The following is a 14,290-nucleotide window of genomic DNA, read 5'->3' as shown; positions in this document are numbered from 1 at the left end:
TGACTTTCCTAAAACAGAGGGAGAAAGGCTCCAGCAACAAATGCCCATAGTGGGAACTAGAACCTCAAGCAGCTCAGTCTCGGTGAAACTGTTGCTTGTCTTTCTCTGCTGCCCTATCAGAACCACCTAGGAAGCTGTCGAAGTGCAGCTCCAGGGCCTCACACTCAGGGTCTAGTTCAGCAGGTCCAAGGGGGTTGGCCCTGGACTCACCTGTCTGAGGACACGGAAGCGGAAGCAAGCTGATGTTGGGGAGCCTCAGGGAGGGAGCCCTGAACTCTGCTCTGTCTCCCTGCTCTGGCACTCACAGGAGCAGCTTTATGCCTGCAGCTCCCAGCCTGAAGATAAGTAGGACTTGTCAGAGCCACCCACCACTCGAGTCCCTGAAGCCTGTCACCGGAACCCAGCCCGTCCAAGCAGCAGAACTCATAACCTTCATTTACTGATGGAGCTGAGCAGCTCACCCTAGACCATGACATCCAGGGGGAGGGACGCAGAGGAGGAACAGAGGAGGAGCTCCGCAAGTGTAAACACACATGGCCACAGCGGGAGGAAAAGCCTAAGGTGAGCAAGATTTAGCAAAAAAAAAAAAAATTGAAAATTTTCTTTAAGAAGAGTGAAACAGGCCACGTGCAGTGGCTCACACCTATAATCCTAGCGTTTTGGGAGGCCGAGGCAGGCGGATCACTTGAGGTCAGCAGTTCGAGACCAGCATGCCCAACATGGTGAAACCCTGTCTCTACTAAAAATACAAAAATTAGCTGGGTGTGGTGGCAGGCACCTGTAATCCCAGCTGCTCAGGAGGCTGAGGCAGGAGAATTGCTTGAACCTGGGAGGTGGAGGTTGCAGTGAGCTGAGATTGGGCCACTGCACTCCAGCCTCAGCGACAGAGCAAGACTCCATCTCAAAAAAAAAAAAAAAAAAAAACAGTGAAACAGACCGGACATGGAGGCTTATGCCTATAATCCCAACACTTTAGGAGGCCGAGGCAGGCAGATCGCTTTAGCTCAGGAATTTGAGACCAGCCTGGGCAACACAGTGAGGCCCCATCTCTACAAAAAATAAAATTACCTGAGTGTGGTGGTGCACACCTGTAGTCTCAGCTACTTGGGAGGCTGAGGTGGGAGGATCACTTGAGCCCAGGAGGTTGCAGCTGCAGTGAGCCGTGATCACACCACTGCACTCCAGCCTGGGCAACAGAGTGAGACCCTGTCTCAAAAAAAAAAAAAAAAAAAAAAAGGAAGTAAAACAAAACTAATAAGAAAGGCCAAAAAATAACTGAGTTTATAGCATGGTAATGAAATTTAGAAAAAAAGTGACAACACGAAACCAAGCCCACCTGTTAATGAAAAATCCAATTGGTGAAAATCTGACAGGTTCTCCCAGAGCTTCCCATTGCGCCGCTATAACTGTCCAGTGGGGTTGGGAGTATCCACAAGGCCTTTTGGAGAGAGAGCAAGTCTCACCTCACAGGGATTTGAGAGTGCAGAGGTAATTGCCTGCATTTTCTTTTTTTTGTTTGTTTTAGACGGAGTCTCGCTCTGTCGCCCAGGCTGGAGTGCAGTGGCGCAATCTCGGCTCACGGCAACCTCCACCTCCCGGGTTCATGCCATTCTCCCGCCTCAGCCTCCCAAGTAACTGGGACTACAGGTGCACGCCACGACGCCTGATAATTTTTGTATTTTTAGTAGAGATGGGGTTTCACCATGTTGCACAGGCTGGTCTCAAACTCCTGACCTCAGGCAATCCTCCCACCTCAGCCTCCCAACGTGCTGGGATTACAGACGTGAGCCACTGCACCCGGCCATATTGCCTGCGTTTTCACAGCAGGGCAAAATACAGGAAGGCCACGAGGCCGGCAATCCCCAAGCAGTTAGTGCTCACGGAACAGCCCCCACCTCAGTGAGTATCTCGGGGAGCTGGAGGATTTTGCCATCAAGTGTAAGAGTCAAAGATTAGATGTTAGAGCAAGCACAGGATATTATCAAAATGCCAACACATCTAGCCTGATGGGAAAAGCCTGGACCTGTGACGTGAGATTGTGTTTATTCCTGTAGTGGGAGAAACACTAAACCAAAAGAGTTTTATGTTTGCTCAGGGAGGGGGCTATTGATTTATTTATAGAGAGAGGTTCTCACTCTGTTGCCCACGCTAGGGTGCAGTGGCACGATCATAGCTTACTACAGTCTTGACCTCCCAGACTCAAGAGATCCTCCTACATCAGCCTCCCAAACAGCTGGGACCTCAGGCATGTGCCATCATGCCCAGCTAATTTTTTAATTTTTCTAAGTAGAGACAGGGTCTCTCTATGTTACTCGTGCTGATCTCGAATTCCTGGGCTCAAGCAATCCTCCCAGCTCAGCCTCCCAAAGTGCTGGGATTACAGGCATGAGCCACAACACCCAGCCAAGAGGGCCATTTAAATTCTGATCAGCATAAAGTAAATCTACAGATCGACTGACCCTCAGTGGCCCTACAAATTTGCCTCATCTGATTCTCCAGGGATGACCCAGCTTCCATGGTCAAGAACAAACCAAAAAATAGCCATCATATTTATTTCTGGTATTGTATTTGTGTTTCCAGACATGCTGTCTTCGAGGGTTCTTTAGTTGATCTGAAGAACTGCCCTCTTAATTCTGCTCTGTTCCACTCCCCCGTTGGCTCTGACCTCTGATCTCTGCCTTTGAACTTTGTGTGATTTTTTATTGTGCCCAGCACAATGACCAACTTGTAACAGAGCCCAATAAATACTCATCTTGTCTCCATCAGATCTCAGACCGTAACAGTAACTGGGCCTTGCCTCTCCACCTGTTCCCGGCCTCTGCTGCCCTCTGGTGGCAGCATGCAGCCCTACTCCATTATTACTGCCCTCGCGGGGACTGTTTTGGAAGCAAGTATCTGTGATTTCAAAATTCTAGCCTTTCCCACTAAGTCTGTTGACTTACATTCTTGTAAGTCAATGTAAGTCTGTTGACTCACATTCTTGTAAGTCAATGTTAAGTCTCTTGACTTACATTCTTGACTCATCTGCCATTTTTGAGAGGAAGCTGGAAATATGTATATGAATAGTTCTACCTTTCTAAAAAGCCATAATGGTTGCAAAATTTCAACTGGAGTTTTCTTTACAGTTAGGTGTTTTGCCCAAAGACCACACCAGGCTCCAATGAATAAATGTTATCTATAAAGAATGCTACAAGATGAATGTAAATTTTGGAAAATTCCAGGACTCTCATCTCATAAGTGTCTGTCCCATCCCAGACACCTATAGCAGAGAGGAAGAAATTTAAAAGAAGAAAAAAATTTTGTTCTGGCAAAAGCAGTGGGGTTATATCTTCTTTTAGGTTCCCTAAAAATGGGATTACAGGCGCGGTGTCTCTCACCTGTAATCCCAGCACTTTGGGAGGCCAAGGCAGGCAGATCACCTGAGGTCGGGAGTTCGAGACCAGCCTGACCAACATGGAGAAGCCCCGTCTCTACTAAAAATACAAAATTAGCTGGGGGAGGGGAGGTGGCAGATGCCTGTAATCCCAGCTACTTGGGAGGCTGAGGCAGGAGAATCTCTTGAACCCAGGAGGCGGAAGTTGTGGTGAGCCAAGATCACACCACTGCACTCCAGCCTGGGCAGCAAGAGCAAAACTCCATCTCAAACAAACAAACAAAAAATCAAAACCTAAAACAAGCACATGGATGCAGGCAGTCTATTTGGGAGATGATTGCAGAAATAAAGAGCGAGAACCAGGGAGGTCTAGAAAGGGAGAAGTTGGAGGAGCAGTGTAATATTGAGTATGTGAGGTTCTCTTACAGATTCTGTAAGGGCATCTTGAGAAGCATAGAGAAAACGTATCAGAATTGTCCAATAGGACAGGAGGCTGGAGCATTTATCACCAGCTTCCACTCCTATGGGTGAAGACTGTCTTCAGGGACATCGATTCACCCTCACTTAGGGACTTCCCTGGCATGCAAGCCAGGCAGATGCTGGCTTTGGCAAAAGTCCTTGGACAAAAGCAGGAAGATAGAGGTATGCATTTGCAGTGGGATTCTATCAGTACAAGTTGAGTATGAGTTTGCTAGGCAGGAGCTAGCCACTGGAACTGTGGCTGAAATGAAATGAAAGCTGAGACAGAGTTCACACAGAACCTTCCACCGCAATTGAGGCTAAGACCAGAGGCAGACAGAGGGGGCATGATGAGGAGGAACAGATGTGTTCGCTACAGAACCCAAAGGGTTATATCCTCAATGTAAGAGTGAACCAAGAGGAAACCCACCTCCCCAGGGCACTGCAAGTGAAATCTCCTGCGTGGAGTGGGTAAAGGCTGAGTATGCAGAGCCACAAGGAGAGTCCTCATTGCCTGAATTCATGCAAACCGGGTGATCTGAAACACCTCAAGCCACAAGGCTCTCAGAGGAAGCAATTAAAATTGTTTTATGGGGAAATGTATCTTCAATTCAGGCCTCAAAAAAATCCCACAGGTAAAATTCCAAAGACTAGCCAGGCACGGTGGCTCACGCCTGTAATCCCAGCACTTTGGGAGGCCAAGGCAGGCAGATCACGAGGTCAGGAGTTCGAGACCAGCCTGGCCAATATAGTGAAACCCCATCTCTACTAAAAATATAAAAAGTAGCCAGGCATGGTGGTGCATGCCTGTAGTCCCAGCTACTCGGGAGGCTGAGACGGGAGAATCGCTTGAACCAGGAAGGCAGAGGTTGCAGTAAGCTGAGATTGCGCCAGTGCACTTCAACCTGGATGACAGAGTGAGGTCTTGAAAAAAAAACATAAATAACTTAGGTAAATGAAATAGGATAAATGTCTATAAATGAACTTTTCACATAATTTGAAATTTTTAAGTTATGTTAGGTTAAATAAAATAATAGATATTCGTTAAAGGTCTGGGTCAATTTGTTTCGTTAAAAGTAATATTTTTTAATGAAATACAAGAGCACATTATTTTTTATGAACCATATGAAAAATACTATTTTTTAATGAACAAAATTACTGAATATAAATACAAGTGTGTTCTTTGATGCTTACATTTTGTAAAAGATTACATTTATTGGGTCTATTAATACATGCAAAAATTTTATTATGGAAAAACATGTTTTTAAAAATTATGAAATGGGAGCCAGGAGGACTACTCAAAGCCAGTTCAAGACCAGCCTGGACAACATAGCAAGACCCTTTCTCTATGAAAAAATTTAAAAATTAGCCAGGTGTAGTGGTACACCACCTGTAGTCTTAGCTACTTCAGAGGCTGAGGCAAGAGGATCACTTGCGCCCAGGAGTTTGAGGTTACAGTGAGCTATGATCACACCACTGCACTCCAGCCTGGGCAATAGAGCAAGACCTTGCCTGGGATAGTAACTTGAAGGGGTGGCCTGCCCCTCCACACCTGTGGGTGCTTCTCGTTAGGTGGGACGAAAGACTTGAGAAAAGGAATAAGACACAGAGACAAAGTGTAGAGAAAGAAAAGCGGGGCCCAGGGGACCGGTGCTGTGCTTACAGAGGACCCACACCGGCACCGCCTCTGAGTTTCCTTAGTATTTATTGACAATTATCTTTACCATCAAAAAGATAAGAGAGTGACTGGACAATAGGCCTGGTAACATCAATAAGTTTAAAAGAAAATGCTGTGCCTTTGAGATGCATATGCAAACATCTCCATAAACCTTTTAGCAGTATTGCTCCAGCAAGCCCCACCTTAATCCTAAAGGTGGGTTTTCTCCTTACTCAGTAAACAAAGCACACAAAGGGTTTTACCTGGAGATGTTCCATCGCCCAGGGACGGGCAGGAGACGAATGTTTTTCTTTTTCTCTAGATTTAAGAGAATGGTGATGACCTTTAACCATAAGCAGCTTTTAGGCACTTGTTTAACAAAGCACATTCTGCACCGCCCAAAATCCTTTTAACCTTAAGTCACCACAGCACATGTCTCTTGCAAGGACAAGGTTGGGGGTAGGGTCACAGATTAACAGCATCTCAAATACAGAACTAAATGGAGTCTCTTATGTCTACTTCCTTCTATATAGACACAGTAACAGGCTGATCTCTCTTTCTTTTCCCCACAGTAACTCTTTCCTTCAACCTTTTCATCAACTCTTATAACTTTTTTTTCTCCAATTCTAACTCTGCCCTTATGGCCTGACACTGAAATGTTTATCTTAAAGGCCTAGAAGAACAATGCTTTCTTTTACTGTAACTTGATTCTGTACTCTTGGCTACTCTTGATGTGTCTGAATTGTTGCCAGAAAACTTCCCATCCTGTTACTAAGAATCACCTATTCCCCTTATCAAGGTACAAGTTTTCTTGTTTGTTTACTTTCTTCCTCTTTTTTTTTTTTTTTTTTTTTGAGATGGAGTCTTGCTTTGTCGCCCAGGCTGGAGTGCCGCGGTGTGATCTCGGCTGACCGCAACCTCCGCCTCCCGGTTTCAAGCGATTCCCCTGTCTCAGCCTCCCAAGTAGCTGGGACTACAGGCATGCACCATCACGCCCAGCTAATTTTTTTGTATTTTAGTAGAGACGGGGTTTCACCATGTTGGCCGGGATGGTCTCAATCTCCTGACCTCGTTATCCTCCTGCCTCAGCCTCCCAAAGCACTGGGATTACAGGCGTGAGCCATCGTGCCCGGCCTACTTTCTTCTATAATACAGTGTACATTCATAACCTTAGACACTTCCTTCTTGTGTCTGATTAAATGTTATTACTCTTTTCATCAGATGTAACTTTCAGGTTATCTAAACAGCCTTCCTATAAAGAGAAACAATCACAGTACAGGAAGTTTTTCTTAATCCTTTTGGTAACTGGCCTTAAAACAAAAAAACAAAGAATTTATGTTTTATCAAGATAATTTCCTTTGTTGTCTTTATTGGGTTTCAGTTACTTAGGAAAACTGAGCTTTAAATGGGTTAAGGTTTTTACATCCATGTAACTTTCTGTATTGCTTTTTATTATTATTATTATTTTAGACAGGGTCTTGCTTTGTTGCCCAGGCTGGGGTGTGGTGGCTTGGGCTCAAGTGATCCTCCCACCTCTGCCTCCCAAGTAGCTGGGACTACAGGCACACACTGCCATGCCTGGCTATTTTTTTGTATTTTTGGTAGAGACTGGGTTTCACCATGTTGGCCAGGCTGGTCTCGTATTCCTGGGCTCAAGTGATCTAACTGCCTCAGCCTCCCAAAGTGCTAGAATTATAGGCATGAGCCACTGCGCCCGGCTAGCCTCTGGATTCTTAAGGTATATTGGCTTGTAGTTTTCTTTTCTTGTGTCTTTATCTGGCTTTAGTATCAGAGTAATGCTGGTTTCTTAAAATGAGTTGGGAAGTGTTTCCTCCTCTCCTATTTTTGGAAGAGTTTGAGAATGATTGGTGGTTATTTATTTATTTATTTATTTTTTATTTTCTTTTTTTTTTCCGAGAAGGAGTCTTGCTCTTTTCACCCAGGCTGGAGTGCAGTGGCGTGATCTCGGCTCACTGCAGGCTCCGCCCCCTGGGGTTCACGCTATTCTCCTGCCTCAGCCTCCTGCGTAGCTGGGACTACAGGCGCCCACCACCTCGCCCGGCTAATTTTTTTGTATTTTTAATAGAGACGAGGTTTCACCGTGTTAGCCAGGATGTTCTCGATCTCCTGAACTTGTGATCCGCCCGCCTCGGCCTCCCAAAGTGCTGGAATTACAGGCGTGAGCCACCGCGCCCGGCCTGATGGTAATTTATTTTTAAATGTTTGGTAGAAAACACCACATGTTCTCACTCATAAGTGGGAGTTGAACAATGAGAACACATTGATGCAGGGAAGTGAACATCACACACCAGGGCCTGTCAAGTGGTGAGGGGCTAGGGAAGGGATAGCATTAGGAGAAATACCGAATGTAGGTGGCGGGTTGATGGGTGCAGCAAACCACCGTGGCACGTGTATACCTATGTAACAAAACTGCACATTCTGCACTGTACCCCAGGACTTAAAATATAATTTAAAAAAATGAAATTAATAAAAGTCTCCAAGAAAGAAAAAAAGTGTTTGGTAGAATTTACCGTAAAACTATTAGGCCTGGACTTTTCTTGTTTGGAGGAGTTTTGATTATTAATTCAATTTCTTACTTGTTGTACGTATGTTCAGATTTTCTATTTCTCATTGAGTGAATTAGGTAAATTTTCTGTGCCTGGGAATTTGTCCATATCCTGTAGGTTACCTAATTTGTTGCGGGAAGTCAGGGACCCCAAACGGAGGGACCAGCTGAAGCTATGGCAGAAGAACATGGATTGTGAAGATTTTATGGACATTTAAAAGTTCCCCAAATTAATACTTTTATAATTTCTTATGCCTGTCTTTACTGCAATCTCTAAACATAAATTGTAAAGATTTCATGGACCCTTATCACTTCCCCAATCAATACCCTTGTGATTTCCTATGCCTGTCTTTACTTTAATCTCTTAATCCTGTCAGCTGAGGAGGATGTATGTCACCTCAGGACCCTGTAATAATTGCATTAACTGCACAAATTGTACAGCATGTGTGTTTAAACAATATGAAATCTGAGCACCTTGAAAAAAGAACAAGATAACAGCAATGTTTAGGAAACAAGAGAGATAACCTTAAACTCTGACCATTGGTGAGCCAGGCGGAACAGAGCCATATTTCTCTTCTTTCAAAAGCAAATGGGAGAAATATCGCTGAATTCTTTTTCTCAGCATGGAACATCCCTGAGAAAGAGAATACACACCTGGGGGTGGGTCTCTGAACTGGCCCCCCTGAGCGTGATCATCTCTTACGGTCGAGACTGCAGAGATGAAATAGACTCCAGTCTCCCATAGCGCTCCCAGGCTTATTAGGAAGAGGAAATTCCCGCCTAATAAATTTTGGTCAGACCAGTTGATCTCAAAACCCTGTCTCCTGATAAGATGTTATCAATGACAATGGTGCCCGAAACTTCATTAGCAATTTTAATTTCACCTCGGTCCTGTGGTCCTGTGATCTCACCCTGCCTCCACTTGCCTTGTGATATTCTATTACCCTGTTAAGTACTTGATATCTGTCACCCACACCTATTCACACACTCCCTCCCCTTTTGAGAATCTCTAATAAAAACTTGCTGGTTTTTGCGGCTTGTGGGGCATCACGGAACCTACCGACATGTGATGTCTCCCCCGGACACCCAGCTTTAAAATTTCTCTCTTTTGTACTCTGTCCCTTTATTTCTCAAGCTGGCTGACGCTTAGGGAAAATAGAAAAGAACCTACATGAATATCAGGGCAGATTCCTCGATACTAATTTGTTGGCAAACAATTGTTCATAGTTTTCTCTCATAGTCCTTTTTATTTCTATAAGGTAGTTAATAAGGTCCCCACTTTCATTTCTGATTTAAGTTATTTTCATCTTCTCTCTTTTTGTTTCAGTTTAGCTAAAGATTTGTCAATTTTATTAATCTTTTCAAAGAACTAACTTCTGGTTTCATTGGTTTTTTTCTTTTCTGATCTTGGTAATTTCCTCCCTTCTGCTAGTTGTGGGTTTGATTTGTTCTTCTTTTACTAGTTCCTTAAAGTGTAGAGTTGGGATAATCATTTGAGGTCTTCTCTCTCTCTCTCTCTTTTTTTTTTTTTTTGAGATGGAGTCTCGCTCTGTCACCCAGGCTGGAGAGCAGTGGCATGATCTTGGCTCACTGCAACCTCTACCTCCTGGTTTCAAGCGATTCTCCTGCCTCAGCCTCCTGAGTAGCTGAGATTACAGGTGCCTGCCATCATGTTGGGCTGATTTTTTTTTTTTTTTTTTGTATTTTTAGTAGAGACGGGATTTCACCATGTTGGCCAGGCTGGTCTTGAACTCCTAACCTCGTGATCCACCCGCCTTGGCCTCCCAAAGTGCTGAGATTACAGGCATGAGCCACCGCACCAGGCCTCTCTCTTTTTTCCTTTTGTAGCCATGTATAGCTATAAATTATCCTTTGAGAACTGCTTTTGCTGCATCCCATAAGTTTTGGTATGTTGTATCTTTTATTTGTCTCTAAGTATTTTCTTTTTTTTCTTTCTTTTTTTTTTTCCTTTTTTTTTATTATTATACTTTAGGTTTTGGGGTACATGTGCACAATGCGCAGATTTGTTACATATGTATCCATGTGCCATGTTGGTTTGCTGCACCCATTAACTCGTCATTTAGCATTAGGTATATCTCCTAACGCTGTCCCTCTCCCCTCTCCCACCCCACAACAGTCCCCGGAGTGTGATGTTCCCCTTCCTGTGTCCATGAGTTCTCATTGTTCAATTCCCACCTATGAGTGAGAACATGCGGTGTTTGGTTTTTTGCCCTTGCGATAGTTTACTGAGAATGATGGTTTCCAGTTTCATCCATGTCCCTACAAAGGACATGAACTCATCCTTTTTTATGGCTGCATAGTATTCCATGGTGTATATGTGCCACATTCTCTTAATCCAGTCTATCGTTGTTGGACATTTGGGTTGGTTCCAAGTCTTTGCTATTGTGAATAGTGCCGCAATAAACATATGTGTGCATGTGTCTTTATAGCAGCATGATTTATAGTCCTTTGGGTATATACCCAGTAATGGGATGGCTGGGTCAAGTGGTATTTCTAGTTCTAAGTCCCTGAGGAATCGCCACACTGACTTCTACAATGGTTGAACTAGTTTACAGTCCCACCAACAGTGTAAAAGTGTTCCTATTTCTCCACATCCTCTCCAGCACCTGTTGTTTCCTGACTTTTTAATGATGGCCATTCTAAATGGTGTGAGATGGTATCTCATTGTGGTTTTGATTTGCATTTCTCTGATGGCCAGTGATGATGAGCATTTTTTCATGTGTTTTTTGGCTGCATAAATGGCTTCTGTTGAGAAGTGTCTGTTCATGTCCTTCGCCCACTTTTTGATGGGGTTGTTTGTTTTTTTCTTGTAAATTTGTTTGAGTTCATTGTAGATTCTGGATATTAGCCCTTTGTCAGATGAGTAGGTTGCGGAAATTTTCTCCCATTCTGTAGTTTGCCTGTTCACTCTGATGGTAGTTTCTTTTGCTGTGCAGAAGCTCTTTAGTTTAATTAGATCCCATTTGTCAATTTTGGCTTTTGTTGCCATTGCTTTTGGGCTTTTGGTGTTTTAGACATGAAGTCCTTGCCCACGCCTGTGTCCTGAATGGTATTGCCTAGGTTTTCTCCTAGGGTTTTTATGGTTTTAGGTCTAACATGTAAGTCTTTAATCCATCTTGAATTAATTTTTGTATAAGGTGTAAGGAAGGGATGCAGTTTCAGCTTTCTACATATGGCTAGCCAGTTTTCCCAGCACCATTTATTAAATAGGGAATCCTTTCGCCATTTCTTGTTTTTGTCAGGTTTATCAAAGATCAGATAGTTGTAGATATGTGGCATTATTTCTGAGAGCTCTGTTCTGTTCCGTTGATCTATGTCTCTGTTGTGGTACCAGTACCATGCTGTTTTGGTTACTGTAGCCTCGTAGTATAGTTTGAAGTCAGGTAGCGTGATGCCTCCAGCTTTGTTCTTCTGGCTTAGGATTGACTTGGCGATGTGGGCTCTTTTTTGGTTCCATATGAACTTTAAAGTAGTTTTTTCCAACTCTGTGAAGAAAGTCACTGGTAGCTTGATGGGGATGGCATTGAATCTATAAATTACCTTGGGCGGTATGGCCATTTTCACGATATTGATTCTTCCAACCCATGAGCATGGAATGTTCTTCCATTTGTTTGTATCCTCTTTTGTTTCATGGAGCAGTGGTTTGTAGTTCTCCTTGAAGAGGTCCTTCCCATCCCTTGTAAGTTGGATTCCTAGGTATTTTATTCTCTTTGAAGCAATTGTGAATGGGAGTTCACTCATGATTTGGCTCTCTGTTTGTCTGTGATTGGTGTTCAAGAATGCTTGTGATTTTTGTACATCGATTTTGTATCCTGAGACTTTGCTGAAGTTGCTAATCAGGGACAATTTGACTTCCTCTTTTCCTAATTGAATACCCTTTATTTCCTTCTCCTGCCTGATTGCCCTGGCCAGAACTTCCAGCACTATGTTGAATAGGAGTGGTGAGAGAGGGCATCCCTGTCTTGTGCCAGTTTTCAAAGGGAATGCTTCCAGTTTTTGCCCATTCAGTATGATATTGGCTGTGGGTTTGTCATAGATAGCTCTTATTATTTTGAGATACGTCCCATCAATACCTAATTTATTGAGAGTTTTTAGCATGAAGGGTTGTTGAATTTTGTCAAAGGCCTTTTCTGCATCTATTGAGATAGTCATGTGGTTTTTGTCTTTGGTTCTGTTTATATGCTGGATTACATTTATTGATTTGCGTATGTTGAACCAGCCTTGCATCCCAGGGATGAAGCCCACTTGATCGTGGTGTATAAGCTTTTTGATGTGCTGCTGGATTCGGTTTGCCAGTATTTTATTGAGGATTTTTGCATCAATGTTCATCACAGATATTGGTCTGAAATTCTCTTTTTTGGTTGTGTCTCTGCCAGGCTTTGGTATCAGGATGATGCTGGCCTCATAAAATGTGTTAGGGAGGATTCCCTCTTTTTCTATCGATTGGAATAGTTTCAGAAGGAATGGTACCAGTTCCTCCTTGTACATCTGGTAGAATTCGGCTGTGAATCCATCAGGTCCTGGACTCTTTTTGGTTGGTAAGCTATTGATTATTGCCACACTTTCAGAGCCTGTTATTGGTCTATTCAGAGATTCAACTTCTTCCTGGTTTAGTCTTGGGAGGGTGTATTTGTCAAGGAATTTCTCCATTTCTTCTAGATTTTCTAGTTTATTTGTGTAGAGGTGTTTGTAGTATTCTCTGATGGTAGACTGTATTTCTGTGGGATCGGTGGTGATATCCCCTTTTTCATTTTTTATTTCATCTATTTGATTCTTCTCTCTTTTCTTCTTTATTAGTCTTGCTAGCAGTCTATCCATTTTGTTGATCTTTTCAAAAAACCAACTCCTGGATTCATTAATTTTTTGAAGGGTTTTTTGTGTCTCTATTTCCTTCAGTTCTGCTCTGATTTTAGTTATTTCTAGCCTTCTGCTAGCTTTTGAATGTGTTTGCTCTTGCTTTTCTAGTTCTTTTAATTGTGATGTTAGGGTGTCAATTTTGGATCTTTCCTGCTTTCTCTTGTGGGCATTTAGTGCTATAAATTTCCCTCTACACACTGCTTTGAAAGTGTCCCAGAGCATCTGGTATGTTGTGTCTTTGTTCTCGTTGGTTTCAAAGAACATCTTTATTTCTGCCTTCATTTCATTATGTACCCAGTAGTCATTCAGGAGCAGGTTGTTCAGTTTCCATGTAGTTGAGCGGTTTTGAGTGAGTTTCTTAATCCTGAGTTCTAGTTTGATTGCACTGTGGTCTGAGAGACAGTTTGTTATAATTTCTGTTCTTTTACATTTGCTGAGGAGAGCTTTACTTCCAACTATGTGGTCAATTTTGGAATAGGTGTGGTGTGGTGCTGAAAAAAATGTACATTCTGTTGATTTGGGGTAGAGAGTTCTGTAGATGTCTATTAGGTCCACTTTGTGCAGAGCTGAGTTCAATTCCTGGATATCCTTGTTAACTTTCTGTCTCGTTGATCTGTCTAATGTTGACAGTGGGGTGTTAAAGTCTCCCATTATTATTGTGTGGGAGTTTAGGTCCCTTTGTAGGTCACTCAGGACTTGCTTTATGAATCTGGGTGCTCCCATATTGGGTGCATATATATTTAGGATAGTTAGCTCTTCTTGTTGAATGGATCCCTTTACCATTATGTAATGGCCTTCTTTATCTCTTTTGATCTTTGTTGGTTTAAAGTCTATTTTATCAGAGACCAGGATTGAAACCCCTGCCTTTTTTTGTTTTCCATTTGCTTGATAGATCTTCCTCCATCCCTTTATTTTGAGTCTATGTGTGTCTCTGCACGTGAGATGGGTTTCCTGAATACAGCACACTGATGGGTCTTGACTCCTTATCCAGTTTGCCAGTCTGTGTCTTTTAATTGGAGCATTTAGCCCATTTACATTTAAAGTTAATATTGTTATTATGTGAATATGATCCTGTCATTATAATGTTAGTTGGTTATTTTGCTCGTTAGTTGATGCAGTTTCTTCCTAGCCTCGATGGTCTTTACAATTTGGCATGTTTTTGCAGTGGCTGGTACCGGTTGTTCCTTTCCATGTTTAGTGCTTCCTTCAGGAGCTCTTTTAGGGCAGGCCTGGTGGTGACAAAATCACTCAGCATTTGCTTGTCTGTAAAGTATTTTATTTCTCCTTCACTTATGAAGCTTAGTTTGGCTGGATATGAAATTCTGGGTTGAAAATTCTTTTCTTTAAGAATGTTGAA

The sequence above is a fragment of the Hylobates moloch genome, unplaced genomic scaffold, assembly GCF_009828535.3.
Source record: "Hylobates moloch isolate HMO894 unplaced genomic scaffold, HMol_V3 SCAFFOLD_6, whole genome shotgun sequence".
NCBI lineage: Eukaryota > Metazoa > Chordata > Mammalia > Primates > Hylobatidae > Hylobates > Hylobates moloch.
Note: the sequence above shows the minus strand (reverse complement) of the source record.